General features: G+C 40.5%; 1 long non-coding RNA gene across 1 annotated transcript; it reads right to left on the bottom strand.

Moving 5' to 3' along the window:
* Window positions 1–5,999: 5,999 nt before the first annotated feature.
* LOC132210962 (uncharacterized) lies at window positions 6,000–7,018 on the bottom strand. The gene is made up of 3 exons (XR_009447228.1): window positions 6,961–7,018; window positions 6,816–6,872; window positions 6,000–6,053 (listed from the first exon to the last, which is right to left on the bottom strand). It is a non-coding gene; the product is annotated as an uncharacterized LOC132210962 (long non-coding RNA).
* Between the last annotated feature and the right edge of the window lie 10,338 nt (window positions 7,019–17,356).

Consider the following 17,356-nt stretch of genomic DNA (forward strand, 5'->3'; position numbering starts at 1 on the left):
TGGACGGTTGTAGGAGAAACCGGTGTACCTGACACTGTTGTTGGTGCACGTGCTGAACAGCAGAAGGAAAGTATTCAGTTTCAAAGTAGGTTTTGCAATGATAGTTTTCCATGCTCTGGTAAATGGATGATTAATACTCACCACTGACAGTGACTTGTGAAGTGCTTGGTTTTCCTGTTGCTGCTGTGGTTAATGTTAACCCTAGGTAGCATTGAAAAGAAAATACATTAATTCATTCGTTCTCAGCCAGCAGGAATGTTCATTCTGGTATGTTTCACATCAATTAATATGTGTCTTCAAGCAACTTCAAAATGGGCTCACAAACATTTGAAGAAGGTCTTCAATATGCACATTAAAATATCACTTCAATAATTGTGGAGTGAATGAAATGTCAACTTGAAGAGGAATTTTTGGCTCTAATTCCTTGCAGGTTCATGTTGGATGGTGAGTGGGAATAAAAATAATTGGAATCTTGAAGGCAAACATGTCACAGAGTTGTTTTTAAAAACCTACCAACCTGTTTCGATCAAAAACAAACTTTACTTCACAGCTAACTGCAGAAGTGATTAAAAATGAAAGGTTGACATTTAAGACGCTCAACCAACACCAATCATAAATTTCACAATGTGGAATAATATTATGGATTCGGCTCACAAAATATCTAAACTTTCCATTTTTCAAATGTAATATCCAAAAAGAATAAATTTTTGATTCATAAATACCATAATAGAATCTTTTCATTCAGGATGGCCCACGTGAGCAGCTCTCCTTTGATCTGAGGATTTACATACTAAATAGATCTTGATGAAGAGAAATAGTTACTCACCTTCAGTCCCAGTCACACGGCCACTTGTCATGGCCGACTGTGTGTGTGGACTTGGCCCTGTACAGCAGAAAAACACAATCAATCCTCTGGAATTCTGACATTGCATTCCACTGACTACATGCATTCAGTTGAATCGAGCTTTACTTACCAGTCGGTACGGTTGTAGGAGAAACCGGTGTACCTGACACTGTTGTTGGTGCACGTGCTAAATAGCAGAAGAAAAGTATTCAGTTTCAAAGTAGGTGTTGCAAAGATAGTTTGCCATGCTCTGGTAAATGGATGATTAATACTCACCACTGACAGTGACTTGTGAGGTTCCTGGTTTTCCTGTTGCTGCTGTGGTTAATGTTAACTCTAGTTAGCATTGAAAAAATAAATTAATTCATCCATTCTTGACAGGCAGGAATGTTCATCCAGGCTTCTTTCAAATCAATTAATATGTGTCTTTGAACAATTTCAAAACAGGCTCACAAATGACTAATAAATATCTTCAATGTGCACATTGACATATCACTTGAATTATTTGTCTAGTGAATGCAACTTCAACATGAAGAGAAATTTTTGGCTCTAGTCGGCCGCAGCTGGAAGTTGGATTTTGGTTTCGATCAAAATAGTTGAAAAGTTGAGAGCAAATACTTGAACAAGTTTCTATTTGAATCCGCCTACCTGTTCCTGTAAAAACTAAACTTGAATCTGCAGTTTACTGCAGACTGAAAAACTGAACGGCTGATGTTCAAAACACACACCCAAAACTAGTCCTAAATTTATCAATGTGGACTAACATTGTGAATTCTGTTCACAAAATACCTAATCTTTCCAAATATCCAGTTTAAAATCTACAATGAATAAATTCTTTGTACACAATCACCATAATAGAATCGCGTGAACAGTTCTTCTTTGATTTGAATTTTCATATCCATTGCGATACTCGCAGTCATGATTTGACAACTTTTGCTGCAAATCTGGCTCACTACTCAATTTATCTTTTGAGAGCAACCACATGTGCATAAACAAGGTGTGGGGTGAGACAACACTTATCCACATTTAAACTGAGTCACAGGGCTGCTATTGATGGGTATCTCTGTGCTTGGATCTGGCACTATACTGCACCAAACACAATCAAAACCATGCAATTGTGTACTTTCACATTATATCATGGCTTGTTGGGCTAATGCCCTGACCCTTGTGCTATCACACCAGCCACTGCCCGCCATTTGGAAAAAGACAATTACTTCCACTCTCTCTTCTACGTCTGTCAACTAATATTCATCACCCATCGTTTGTGAGAAACGTAACGTAACAACATTGTTAATTGGACGACATAATCAAAAAAAACTTCTCATTTATATACACATCATTCTTACCAGAAGTGGATGTTTCACTGATTGTTGTTGGCATTGTCAACACATGTGACTTGCAGCAAACGCGAATTTTGTAGTCATCACAAAACATCCGTGAAGATCCTTCAGAAACTTTACACACCAGTCCCAGATCATTTTCACAAATCACATTGTCTGCTGATTCACTCAGTGGCTTCTCGGGATAATCAACGTATTGACACTGAACGACTCCAACATCCTCAGGGTGAGGGCACAACTCATCCTTTATAAGAAACAAAAGTTCCAAGTCTTTTGGTTCGGAAATTGTCGGAGTATTTTGATTAAACCAAGGAGACCATTCGCCATGGCAGACTGGCTCTGTAGCAGCAAAAAAGACTATGTCAGAGAAACTCATGTACTACATATGAATATATTAAACAGAAATGTAGCAAGATAACACTTGCAGAATTTATTTGTACATGAAACAGCATTGCCAAATCATTCAACCAAAGTAGAAATGGGCAGAAATTTATCATCGCCGACAAAAAGCACATTGTCAGTTTGAACCGAATGGCAACAGTGAGTTAAGAGTGATAGTCAAGATGCAACAAGCCCCTCAAGCGAAGAATCAAAAATGGTGAATAATCCCACACATCAAACCTGTTCCTACTTGTACAAGATGTGAGACTTCATTCACTGACAACAAATAAGATGCTCAAAAAAAAGAAATGGGAAACTTCTCCCAAGCTCATACAGGATACAATTCCACACACATAGATACACCAACACAGATGCTTGCTTCTATCTTCACCAGCTTCTGTTCATTACACAAACCCTCATTGCCACATCTAGTAGCTCAAAATGAAGAGAAACTGATAACTCACCTTCAATCCGAGTCACGCGGCTACTAGTCCTAGGTGTCTCTGAGCTAGGAACTGGCCCTATACAGCACAGAACACAATCGATCTTTTCAAATTCTGACATTGCACTCCATTGACTACATGTATTAAGGTGAATGCAGCTTTACTTACCAGTGCGCATGGTTGCAGGAGAAAACGTTGTACCTGTCACTGCAGTTGGTGCATGTGCTAAACAGCAGAGGAAATTTATTAACTTTTAATAGAGGTTTTGCAAAGATACTTTTCCATGCTCTGATAAATGGATGAATAATACTCACCACTCATGGTGACTTGTGTAGTGCTTGGTTTTCCGATTGCTGCTGTGGTTAATGTGAACCCTAGTCAGCAGTGAAAAGAAAATAAATTCATTCATTCATTCATTCTTGGCAGGCAGGAATGTTCATTCAGGTTTCTTTCACATCAATTAATACGTGTCTTCGAGCAATTTAAAAACAGGCTCACAAATATTTGAAGAAGATCTCCAATGTGCACATTGACATATCATTTGAATAATTGTTTAGTGAATGCAACTTCAAAACGAAAACAAATTTTTGGCTCTAGTTGGCTGCAGCTTGAAGTTGGAATTTGGTTCGGATCAAAATAGTTGAAGTGCTGACTGCAAACATTTCAACGAGTTTTTATTTGAATCCACCTACCTGTTCCTGTAAAAAGTAAACTTGAAACTGCACTTTACTGCAGACTGAAAAACTGACAGGCTGATGTTCAAAACACACACCCAAAACTAGTCCTAAATTTATCAATGTGGACTAACATTGTGAATTCTGTTCACAAAATAGCTAAACTTTCCAAATATCCAGATTAAAATCGACAATGAAAATATTCTTTGTACACAATCACCATAATAGAGTCACGTGAGCAGTTCTTCTTTGATTTGAGTATTCATATCCATTGCGAGACTCGCAGGCATGATTTGACAACTTTTGCTGCAAATCTGGCTCACTACTCAATTTATCTTTTGAGAGCAACCACATGTGCATAAATAAGGTGTGGGGTGAGACAACACTGATCCACATTTAAACTGAGTCACAGGGCTGCTATTTATGGGTATCTCTGTGCTTGGACCAGGCGCTATCCTGCACTGAACACGATCATAACCATGCAATTATGTACGTTCACATTACATCATGACTAGTTAGCAATGACAAGAAAATAAAATAAACCATTAATTCTCAGTAGGCTGGAATGTTTATTCTCATATGTTTCGCATCAAGTCATAAGTGTCTTCAAGCAACTTCGAAATGGGCTCACAAACATTTGCAGAAGATCTTCAATATGCACGTTAAAGTATCACTGGAATAATCGAAACATGTTCAGACAAAATGAAGACTAACATTCAACAGAATCACAGAGTGAATTATGTAAAGGAAAACATGTTAAGCCCTGATGCACAAGGTGAAACAAACCCCTCAAGAAAAGAATCAAGAATGGTGAATCACCTGACACGTCAAAACAATTGTTGAAAGGGCAACACGCCAGGTAAAGTAAAGCCGAAGTTTTACGTGCACAGTTTATTCCATGGAGACCAGTGAAAGGCTTGGAGGATGACATTCTGTCATTCGATTGCTTTCCCATCAGGAAGCGCACGAAGAAACAGGCACTGTCAACAAATAAGATGCTCACAAACAGAAATGGGCACGTTCTCCAAATCTCAAAACTTGCACAATTCCACACACATGGGTGGATCAACACAAAGGACTGCTTCTCTCTTCACCAGTAACTGTTCATTACACAAGCCCTCGTTACTATACCAAACAACTCTTGATGAAGAGAAATCAATAACTCACCTTCAGTCCCAGTCACACGGCCACTTGTCATGGGCGACAGTGTGTGTGGACTTGGCCCTGTACATGTGGAAAACACAATCAATCCTCTGGAATTCTCACATTGCATTCCACTGACTACATACATTCAGGTGAATCGAGCTTTACTTACCAGTCTGGACGGTTGTAGGAGAAACCGGTGTACCTGACACTGTTGTTGGTGCACGTGCTAAATAGCAGAAGAAAAGTATTCAGTTTTAAAGTAGGTTTTGCAAAGATAGTTTTCCATGCTCTGGTAAATGGATGAATAATACTCACCACTGACAGTGACTTGTGAAGTGCTTGGCTTTCCTGTTGCTGCTGTGGTTAATGTTAACCCTAGGTTACGTTGAAAAGAAAATCAATTAATTCATTCATACTTGGCAGGCAGCAATGATCATTCTGGTATGTTTCACATCAACTAAGATGTGTCTTCAAGACTTCAAAATGGGCTCACAAACACTTGAAGAAGGTCTTCAATATTCCCCACATATTGAACAAGTCAAGGTATGGGGTGAGACAACATTTATCCACCTTTAAACTCAGTCACAGAGCTGCTATTTATGGGTATCTCTGCACTTGGATCTGGCACTATACTGCACCAAACACAATCAAAGCCATGCAATTATGTCCTTTCACATTATATCATGACTTGTTGGGCTAATGCGCTGACCCTTGTGCTATCACACCAGCCACTGCATGCCATTTGGAAAAAGACAATTACTTCCACTCTCTCTTCTACATCTATCAACTAATGTTGATCACTCATTGTTTGTGGGACAAGTAACACGACAACATCATCAATTAGACAAGTTAATCAAAAAAATCTTCTCATATATATACACAGCACTCCTACCAGAAGTGGATGTTTCACTGATTGTTGTTGGCTTTGTTAATACATGTGACTTGCAGCAAACGCGAATTTTGTAGTCATCACAAAACATCCGTGAAGATCCTTCAGAAACTTTACACACCAGTCCCAGGTCATTTTCACAAATCACATTGTCTGCTGATTCACTCAGTGGCTTCTCAGGATAATCAACGTATTGACACTGAACGACTCCAACATCCTCAGGGTGAGGACACAACTTATCCTTTATAAGAAACAAAAGTTCCAAGTCTTTTGGTTCGGAAACTGTCGGAGTATTTTGATTAAACCAAGGAGACCATTCGCCATGGCAGACTGGCTCTGTAACAGTGAAAATGACTATGTCTGAGAAACTCATGTAGTACAGATGAAAATATTAAACATAAGTGTAGCAAGATAACCATTTGCAGAATTTATTTGTACTTCAAAGAGCCATTGTCAAATCAGTCAATCAAAGCAGAAATAGGCAGAACGTTTATCATCGCAGACAAAAAGCAGATTGTAAGTTAACACCAAAAGACCAGAGAGAATTATGTAAAAGAAAACACAGCAAATGATGATGGACAGTGTGCAACATGGCCCCAAGCGAAGAATCAAAAATGGTGAAAAATTCCACAAATCAAAACTGTTGCTATTTGGACAAGACGTGAGGCAAAGTGAAGCAATATTCTCTGTGCACAGTTTATTCCGTGGAAGCACACTGAATGTCTCGAAGGATAGCATCAAGCATTCGTATTTCTCTGACATTCTATCATTTCACTCCTACCCTGTCAGTAAACACAGGACAAATCATGCACTGTCAACAAATAAGATGCTCACAAAAAGAAATGGGGAATTTGGCACTAGCTCATACATGATACAATTCCACACACATGGATGCACCAACACAAACGCTTGCTTCACTCTTCACCAGCATCTGTTCATTACACAGACCCTTGTTGCCACATCTAATGTGGCTACTACTCATGGGTGTCTCTGAGCTAGGAACTGCCCATATACAGCACAGAACACAATCGATCTTTTCAAATTCTGACATTGCACTCCATTGACTACATGCATTAAGATGAATGCAGCTTTACTTACCAGTGCGGATGGTTGCAGGAGAAAACGTTGTACCTGTCACTGCAGTTGGTGCATGTGCTAACAGCAGAGGAAAATTATTAACTTTTATTGGAGGTTTTGCAAAGATACTTTTCCATGCTGTGATAAATGGATGAATAATACTCACCACTGATGGTGACTTGTGTAGTGCTTGATTTTCTTGTTGTTGTTGATAATGTTAAACCTAGTTTGCATTGATAAGAAAATAAAATACTCCATAAATTCTCAGCAGGCTGGAATGTTCATTCTGGTATGTTTCACATCAAATCATGAGTCTTCAAGCAGCTTCTATGCAGCTCACAAACATTTGCAGAATGTCTTCAATATGCACATTGAAGTATCACTTAGAACATAGAACATAGAGAACATAGAACAGTACAGCACAGAACAGGCCCTTCAGCCCACAATGTTGTGCCGACCATTGATCCTCATGGATGCACCCTCAAATTTCTGTGACCATATGCATGTCCAGCAGTCTCTTAAATGACCCCAATGACCTTGCTTCCACAACTGCTGCTGGCAACGCATTCCATGCTCTCACAACTCTCTGCGTAAAGAACCTGCCTCTGACATCCCCTCTATACTTTCCACCAACCAGCTTAAAACTATGACCCCTCGTGCTAGCCATTTCTGCCCTGGGAAATAGTCTCTGGCTATCGACTCTATCTATCTTGAATAATCAAACCGTGTTCAGACAAAATGCAAACTGTAACATTCATCAGAATGACAGAGTGAATTATGTAAAGGAAAACATGTTAAGCCCTGACGCACAAGGTGAAACAGACCCCTCAAGGAAAGAATCAAAAATGGTGAAACACCCGACACGTCAAAACGACTGCTGAATGGACAACACGTCAGGCAAAGCAAAGCCAATATTCTGTGTGCACAGTTTATTCCATAGAGAGCAGTGAATGTCGTGGAGAATGACATTCTGTCATTTCACTCCTTTCCCATCAGGAAATGTAGAAAGAAACAGGCACTGTCAACAAATAAGATGCTCACAAACAGAAATGGGCACGTTCTCCAAAGCTCAAAACTTGCACAATTCCACACACATGGATGGATCAACACAAAGGACTGCTTCTCTCTTCACCAGTAACTGTTCATTACACAAGCCCTCGTTACTATACCAAACATCTCTTGATGAAGAGAAATCAATAATTCACCTTCAATCCCAGTCACACGGCCACTTGTCATGGGCGACTGTGTGTGTGGACTTGGCCCTGTACATGTGGAAAACACAATCAATCCTCTGGAATTCTCACATTGCATTCCACTGACTACATACATTGAGGTGAATCGAGCTTTACTTACCAGTCGGTGCGGTTGTAGGAGAAACCGGTGTACCTGACACTGTTGTTGGTGCACGTGCTAAACAGCAGAAGAAAAGTATTCAGTTTTAAAGGAGGTTTTGCAATGATAGTTTTCCATGCTCTGGTAAAAGGATGAATAATACTTACCACTGACAGTGACTTGTGAAGTCCTTGGTTTTCCTGTTGCTGCTGTGGTTAATGTTAACCCTAGGTAGCATTGAAAAGAAAATACATTAATTCATTCGTTCTCAGCCAGCAGGAATGTTCATTCTGGTATGTTTCACACCAAGTAATATGCGTCTTCAAGACTTCAAAATGGGCTCACAAATATTTGAAGAAGGTCTTCAATATTCACATTAAAGTATCACTTGAATAATTGTGGAGTGAATGAAATGCCACCTTGAAGACAAATTTTTGGCTCTAATTCCTTGCAGGTTCATGTTGGATGGTGAGTTGGAATTTTTTAAAAATTGAAATCTTGAAAGTGAACATGTCACAGAGTTGTTTTTGAAAACCCACAAACCTGTTTCTGTCAAAAACAAAATTTCCTTTCCAGCTAACTGCAGAAGTGATTAAAAATGAAAGGTTGACATTCAAGACACTGACCAATACCAATCATAAATTTCACAATGTGCAATAATATTGCGGATTCTGCTCACAAAATATCGAAACTTTCCATTTTTCAAATGTAATATCAAAAATGAATGAACTTTTGATTCACAAACACCACAACAGAATCTTTTCTTTCAGGATGGCCCACTTGAGAAGCTCTCCTTTGATCTGAGGATTTACATACCAAATAGGTCTTGATGAAGAGAAATCAATAACTCACCTTCAATCCCAGTCACACGGCCACTTGTCATGGGCGACTGTGTGTGTGGACTTGGCCCTGTACAGCAGAAAAACACAATCAATCCTCGGGAATTCTCACATTGCATTCCACTGACTACATGCATTCAGGTGAATCGAGCTTTACTTACCAGTCTGGACGGTTGTAGGAGAAACCGGTGTACCTGACACTGTTGTTGGTGCACGTGCTAAACAGCAGAAGAAAATTATTCAGTGTTAAAGTAGGTTTTGCAATGATAGTTTTCCATGCTCTGGTAAATGGATGAATAAAACTCACCACTGACAGTGACTTGTGAAGTGCTTGGTTTTCCTGTTGCTGCTGTGGTTAATGTTAACCCTAGGTTACGTTGAAAAGAAAATCAATTAATTCATTCATTCTTGGCAGGCAGCAATGATCATTCTGGTATGTTTCACATCAACTAATATGTGTCTTCAAGACTTCAAAATGGGCTCACAAACACTTGAAGAAGGTCTTCAATCGGCCCAACATATTGAACAAGTCAAGATATGGGGTGAGACAACATTTATCCACCTTTAAACTCAGTCACAGGGCTGCTATTTATGGGTATCTCTGTGCTTGGATCTGGCACTATACTGCACCAAACACAATCAAAACCATGCAATTATGTACTTTCACATTATATCATGGCTTGTTGGGCTAATGTGCTGACCCTTGTGCTATCACACCAGCCACTGCATGCCATTTGGAAAAAGATAATTACTTCCAATTTCTCTTCTACTTCTGTCAACTAATATTGATCACTCATTGTTTGTGGGAAAAGTAACACGACAACATCGTCAATTAGACAAGTTAATCAAAAAAGATCCTCTCATATATATACACAGCACTCCTACCAGAAGTGGATGTTTCACTGATTGTTGTTGGCATTGTCAACACATGTGACTTGCAGCAAACGCGAATTTTGTAGTCATCACAAAACATCCGTGAAGATCCTTCAGAAACTTTACACACCAGTCCCAAGTCATTTTCACAAATCACATTGTCTGCTGATTCACTCAGTGGCTTCTCAGGATAATCAACGTATTGACACTGAACGACTCCAACATCCTCAGGGTGAGGGCACAACTTATCCTTTATAAGAAACAAAATTTCCACATCTTTTGGTTCAGAAATCGTTGGAGTATTTTGATTAAACCAAGGAGACCATTCGCCATGGCAGACTGGCTCTGTAACAGTGAAAAAGACTATGTCTGAGAAACTCATGTAGTACATATGAAAATATTAAACATAAATGGTAGCAAGATAACCATTTGCAGCAGAGATAATGGGAACTGCAGATGCTGGAGATTCCAAGATAATAAAATGTGAGGCTGGATGAACACAGCAGGCCAAGCAGCATCTCAGGAGCACAAAAGCTGACGTTTCGGGCCTAGACCCTTCATCAGAGAGGGGGATGGGGGGAGGGAACTGGAATAAATAGGGAGAGAGGGGGAGGCGGACCGAAGATGGAGAGTAAAGAAGATAGGTGGAGAGAGTGTAGGTGGGGAGGTAGGGAGGGGATAGGTCAGTCCAGGGAAGACGGACAGGTCAAGGAGGTGGGATGAGGTTAGTAGGTAGCGGGGGGTGCGGCTTGGGGTGGGAGGAAGGGATGGGTGAGAGGAAGAACAGGTTAGGGAGGCAGAGACAGGTTGGACTGGTTTTGGGATGCAGTGGGTGGGGGGGAAGAGCTGGGCTGGTTGTGTGGTGCAGTGGGGGGAGGGGACGAACTGGGCTGGTTGAGGGATGCAGTAGGGGAAGGGGAGATTTTGAAACTGGTGAAGTCCACATTGATACCATATGGCTGCAGGGTTCCCAGGCGGAATATGAGTTGCTGTTCCTGCAACCTTCGGGTGGCATCATTGTGGCAGTGCAGGAGGCCCATGATGGACATGTCATCAAGAGAATGGGAGGGGGAGTGGAAATGGTTTGCGACTGGGAGGTGCAGTTGTTTTTTGCGAACTGAGCGGAGGTGTTCTGCAAAGCGGTCCCCAAGCCTCCGCTTGGTTTCCCCAATGTAGAGGAAGCCGCACCGGGTACAGTGGATGCAGTATACCACATTGGCAGATGTGCAGGTGAACCTCTGCTTGATGTGGAATGTCATCTTGGGGCCTGGGATGGGGGTGAGGGAGGAGGTGTGGGGACAAGTGTAGCATTTCCTGCGGTTGCAGGGGAAGGTGCCGGGTGTGGTGGGGTTGGAGGGCAGTGTGGAGCGAACAAGGGAGTCACGGAGAGAGTGGTCTCTCCGGAAAGCAGACAGGGGAGGGGATGGAAAAATGTCTTGGGTGGTGGGGTCGGATTGTAAATGGCGGAAGTGTCGGAGGATAATGCGTTGTATCCGGAGGTTGGTAGGGTGGTGTGTGAGAACGAGGGGGATCCTCTTGGGGCGGTTGTGGCGGGGGCGGGGTGTGAGCGATGTGTCGCGGGAAATGCGGGAGACGCGGTCAAGGGCGTTCTCGATCACCGTGGGGGGAAAGTTGCGGTCCTTAAAGAACTTGGACATCTGGCCTCCAGCCTCACATTTTATTAACCATTTGCAGCATTTAGTTGGGCTTCAAAAAGCTCTTCCCAAATATATATATCAAAATAGAAATGGGCAGAACTTTTATCAGCGAACCATGTTCAGACAAAATGCAGACTGTAACATTCTGCAGAATGACAGAGTGAATTATGTAAAGGAAAACATGTTAAGCCCTGATGCACAAGGTGAAACAGACCCCTCAAGGAAAGAAACAAATATGGTGAAACATCTGACACGTCAAAACGATTGCTGAAAGGACAAAACGTGAGGCAAAATAAAGCCAATGTTCTGTGTGCACAGTTTATTCCATAGAGACCAGTGAATGTCTTCGAGGATGACATTGTGTCATTTCACTCCTTTCCCATTAGGAAACGCACAAAGAAACATGCACTGTCAACAAATAAGATGCTCACAAACAGAAATGGGCAAGTTCTACAAATCTCAAAACTTGTACAATTCCACACACATGAATGGATCAACACAAAGGACTGCTTCTCTCTTCACCAGTAACTGTTCATTACACAAGCCCTCGTTACTATACCAAACAGCTCTGGATGAAGAGAAATCAGTAACTCACCTTCAATCCCAGTCACACGGCCACTTGTCATGGGCAACTGTGTGTGTGGACTTGGCCCTGCACAGCAAAAAACACAATCAATCCTCTGGAATTCTGATATTGTATTCCACTGACTACATGCATTAAGGTGGATCGAGCTTTATTTCCCAGTCTGGACGGTTGTAGGAGAAACCGGTGTACCTGTCACTGTAGTTGGTGCACTTGCTAAACAGCAGAAGAAAAGTACTCAGTTTAAAGTAGGTTTTGCAAAGATAGTTTTCCATGCTCTGGTAAGTGGATGAATAAAACTCACCACTGACAGTGACTTGTGTAGTGGTTGGTTTTCCTGTTGTTGTTGTGGCTAATGTTAACCCTAGTTAGCATTGAAAAGAAAATTAATTAATCCATTAATTCTCAGCAGGCTGGAATGCTCATTCTGGTAAGTTTCGCATCAAATCATAAGTGTCTTCAAGCACCTTCAAAATAGGCTTACAAAATTTAAAGAAGATCTTCAATATGCACATTTATGTATCACTGGATTAATTGTGTAGTGAATGCAATGTCAACATGAAGAGGAATTTTTGGCTCTCGTTGGTTGTAGGTTCATGTTGGATTGTGAGTTGGCATAAATTTATTGAAACTTGACAGCAAACATTTCAATGAGTCTTTTTTGAACCCGCCACCCTGCTTCTATCAATTACATACTTAACTTTGCATCTAACTGCAGAATTAACTAATCATTAAAGGCTGATATTCAAGACACTCAACCAGCTCCAAACATAAATTTCTCAAGGTTGACTACCATTGTGAATTATGCTGACAAAATATGTAAATTTTCATCTTTCAACAGTAAAATCCACAATGAATAAATTCTTTATACACAATCACCATAACAGAATCTTTTCTTTCAAAATGGCCCACGTGAGCAGCTCTCCTTTGATCGGAGTATTTACATCCATTGTGATACGTGCAGTTATGACTTGACAAATTCAGCTGAAAACCTGGCTTGTAACTCAATTTCCCTTCTGACAGTAACTACATATACATAAATAAGGTGAGAGTAAAGGTAACATTTACTCACATATAATCCAAATAACAGGACTACTAGTAATGTGTATTTCTGTGCATGGTTCTGTGCAGAACACTATCAAAACCATGCAATTCTGTACTTTAACATTTTATCATGACTTTTTGGGCTAATGCACTGACCCTTGTGCTATCACACCAATCACTGCCTGCCATTTGGAAAAAGACTATTAGTTCCACTCTCTCTTCGATGTCTGTCAACTACTATTGATCATTCATTGTTTGTGGGAAAAGTAACACGATGCTGTTGTCAATTAGACAAGTTGAACAAAAAAATCTTCTCATTTATAAGTAAACATCATCCTTACCAGATGTTGATATTTCACTGATTGTTGTTGGCATTGACATCATACGTGACTTGCAGCAAACACGAATTTTGTAGTCATCACAAAACATCCGTGAAGATCCTTCAGACACTTTACACACCAGTCCTAGATCATTTTCACAAATCATATCGTCTGCTGATTCACTCAGTGGCTTCTCAGGATAATCAACGTATTGACACTGAACGACTCCAACATCCTCAGGGTGAGGACACAACTTATCATTCATAAGAAACAAAAGTTCCAAGTCTATTGGTTCAGAAATTGTTGGAGTATTTTGATTAAACCAAGGAGACCATTCGCCATGGCAGACTGGCTCTGTAACAGTGAGAAAGGACTGTATATGAGAACCTTATGTACTAACTGTGAAAATATTTAACATAAACGCAGCAATGCAACATTTTCAGAATTTAGTTGTGCTTCAAGCAACCCTTCCGAAATCATTCAATCCAAGCAGAAATGGTCAGAACTTTTATCATAGCACCATGTTCTGACGAAATGCAGACAGAAAGTTTCAGCAGAAGGACAATGTGAATTACATAAAAAAGAAGCAAAATTAATGCTGATGCATCATAAGAAACAAACTCATCCATGTCTAAAAGGGAAGAATCAAAAAAGTTGATTATCCTACATGTCGAAACTGTTGCCATTTCAAATCAAAATCTGGCAATAGTGAAACATTAGCCTGTATCCCTGAAATTAATGAAGGTGAAACAGCACGGATCTTATCTGATAGCTAACCATAATTGGGTTTGAGATGTGGAATGTATAGAAAAATTTAATTTTTCAGTGGCTCTGCAAAGTATTGGCCTTTCATTTTCAAACCAAATATACTTCAACATGACGTGAGGCAAAGTAAAGCCAATATTCTGTGTGCAATGTTTATATGATAGATGCCAAGAATGACATGAAGGATGACATCAAGCATTCACTTGTCTCTGACATTCTATTATTTCATCCATTTCCTATCAGGAAGAAACATACACAGTCAACAAATCAAATGCTTATAATCAGTGATGAGGAACATATGTGGAGCTCATAACTTATACATTTCCATATGGCAGGACTAACGTATAGGGCTACTTCATTCTCCATCAGCAAAAATTCATTTGAGCGCTGCAACCTATTGGCCTTTCAGTTTGTAACCAAACAACAAAACCAATATTCAGTATGCAGAGTCTATATTACAGGGCATAGAGAATATCTTGAAAGTTGGCAACAAAACTTTATATTTAACTGTCATTCTGTCATTCTACTGCATTTTAAGTGAACTTTACTGATCAGTATGAATGGTTGCAGGAGAAACTAGTACACCTGTACAATACAAGAGCTTACAATAGCTCTGCCAGGTGTAGACTTTTCACTTTCAAGCTAAATATATTTCAAGAAGACATGAGATGAGGTAATGCCAGGGTTCTTTGTTTACAGTCTACACCATTGCGCACAGAGAATGTCTTGAAGGATGACATTCACTTTTACCTGTCTTTCTGTCATTCCATTTCTCTCCCATCAGAAAACAATGTCAAGTCCCAGGATGAAAGATACACACTCAACATATAAGATGCTCACTGTGGTAGGATGAATATCAAACAACAATGAGCCAGAATACAGAGGGGGTTACAGAATTTAGTGATGTGGGGGTGCAATGATAACGACTTCTTCTCAATGTCAGCAGAACAAAAGAACAGACCATTGACTTCGGAAAGGAAGTAGCAGACACGGCCGCAACGACAGTGACAAAGCAGAGGTTGAGAGGGTTGAGAGCATCTAGTACCTAAGATTAGTGATCATCTGTCTTCAACTTCCCATGTAGAAGAGACAATCAAGAAAGTACAACAATGTCTCCTCTGCCTCAGGTGGCTCAGGAAATTTGGCATGTCTGAAAAAGCCCTCACCAACTTTTATTGATGCACCATAGAATACATATGTCCAGGTGCATAATGGCCTGATATGGAAACTGCTCTTCCCAGGACTGCAAGAAACTGCAGAAGGTTGTGTGTACAGCCTAAACCACCTCTCAAGCCAACTTTCCATCCATAGGCTCCATTTAAACTTCTAGTTGCCACAGAAAGGCTGCCAACATCATCAAAGTCCCATCCAACCCCAGTAATGCTCTCCTACAACCTCTCCCATCAGGCAGAAGTTACAGAAGCTTGAACACATGCAACAGTAGATTCAAAAACAGCTCCTGCCCTGCCATTTTTACATGTATGAATGGACTTGCTAAGTTCAAATAACGCTGACCTTGTTCATGTTGATCTTGCCTCCCGCATGTCCTGTGCGGTGTAACCTGCATGCCTCACTCCGTCAAGTGTTTTTTTCACCTTGTGATAGTATGCCCTTGCTTACCATGATCTGCCTGTCCAGCTCACAAACAAAGCTTTTCACTGTACTTTGGTATACGTGACAATAAATCAAATCGAATCGAATCATAAATAGAAATAGGGAAAATCCTCAGAGCTAACAACATATACATTTCTACACAGATAGATGGATGTAAAGGACAACTTCATTCTCCGCCAACAGGAAATCGCTGCACTGCCCCTCGTTTCTTCAGTCAATTGCTCTTGACTGATGTGAGTAACAAGACTACTAGACATGTGTACCTCTGCGCCTACAACCACCCATAAACAGAAGAGAATATCACCAATACAATAGAATTCTGATGTTGCATGTCATTGACTACATTCAGTAAGGTGAAGTGAGCTTTACTTAACAGTCCTGATTGTTACAGGAGGAACTGGTATACCTGTGACTGTAGCTGGACCACACGCCAAATACCAGAGTAACATTATGGAGTGTTAATGCAGGTTTTGCAAACAAATCATTTTCATACTCTGATAAAGAGACAAACAAAACTCACCACTGATGGCGATCTGTGAAGTGCTTGATCTTCCTGTTGCTACTATTGATGTTATCCCTAGTAAGCACAGAAAAGAAAATAAAAGAAACTATTAATTCTTAGCCATTTGGAAAGATCGATCTGGGTATGTTTCACCTATTCACATCAATTGATACATCCGGCCAAGCAATTTCAAAACACGCTCACAGATTTTGAAGGGTGGCACAGTAGCTTAGTGGTTCGCTGCCTTACAGCTCCAGGGATTTGGTTAATCTCCAACTACTCACAATCTAACTTGAATTTACAGGTAACTTGAATCAAGAATTCCTCTTCATGGTGACCACTGCATTCATTAATTACTTATTCAAATGATGCATTATGTGTTTATTAAAGATGTCAAAAGTCTGTGAGCACATTCTAGTGAATTTGTTCAGAGGTAAACAAATCGTTCCTCCTAGGACAGGCCTGCCATCACTGGTATCAGCCTCAGACAGGCCATGAAGCATGTGCTGCTGTGTCAACGATATCCTCTCTTACATAGGGAAACTACATGTAATACCCCAGGTGTGGTCTGACCAAGGCCCAATACAACTGTAGTAAGACATCAATGCTTCTGAACTCAAATGCATTGGAAATGAAGGCTAACATTGCCTTAGACTTCCTAATTGGTTGCAGCCCATGCCTGTCTATTTTCATTTACTGGTGCACAAGAACATCCAGATCTCTTTGTACACCCATATTTCCCAAAGTATCAACATTTAAAACAATATCTTCCTTCCTGTTTTTCACACCGATGTGTATTACTTCCGCGTCAGAGTCAGGCATGTTGTACTGTATCCGCTATTTGTTCGCTCATTCACTCAATTTGTCCGCATTACCTTGAAATCTCCTTGCAACCTCTTGCAGCACACAATCCCAACCAGTATTGTGTCATCAGCAAGTGTGGAAATGCTGTATTTGGTTCCCTCATCCAGATAATTTATACACATCATGAATCAGTTAGCTCAGCTGCCTGAACAGTGGGGTTGAAATGCA

Source organism: Stegostoma tigrinum, chromosome 25, assembly GCF_030684315.1.
Source record: "Stegostoma tigrinum isolate sSteTig4 chromosome 25, sSteTig4.hap1, whole genome shotgun sequence".
NCBI lineage: Eukaryota > Metazoa > Chordata > Chondrichthyes > Orectolobiformes > Stegostomatidae > Stegostoma > Stegostoma tigrinum.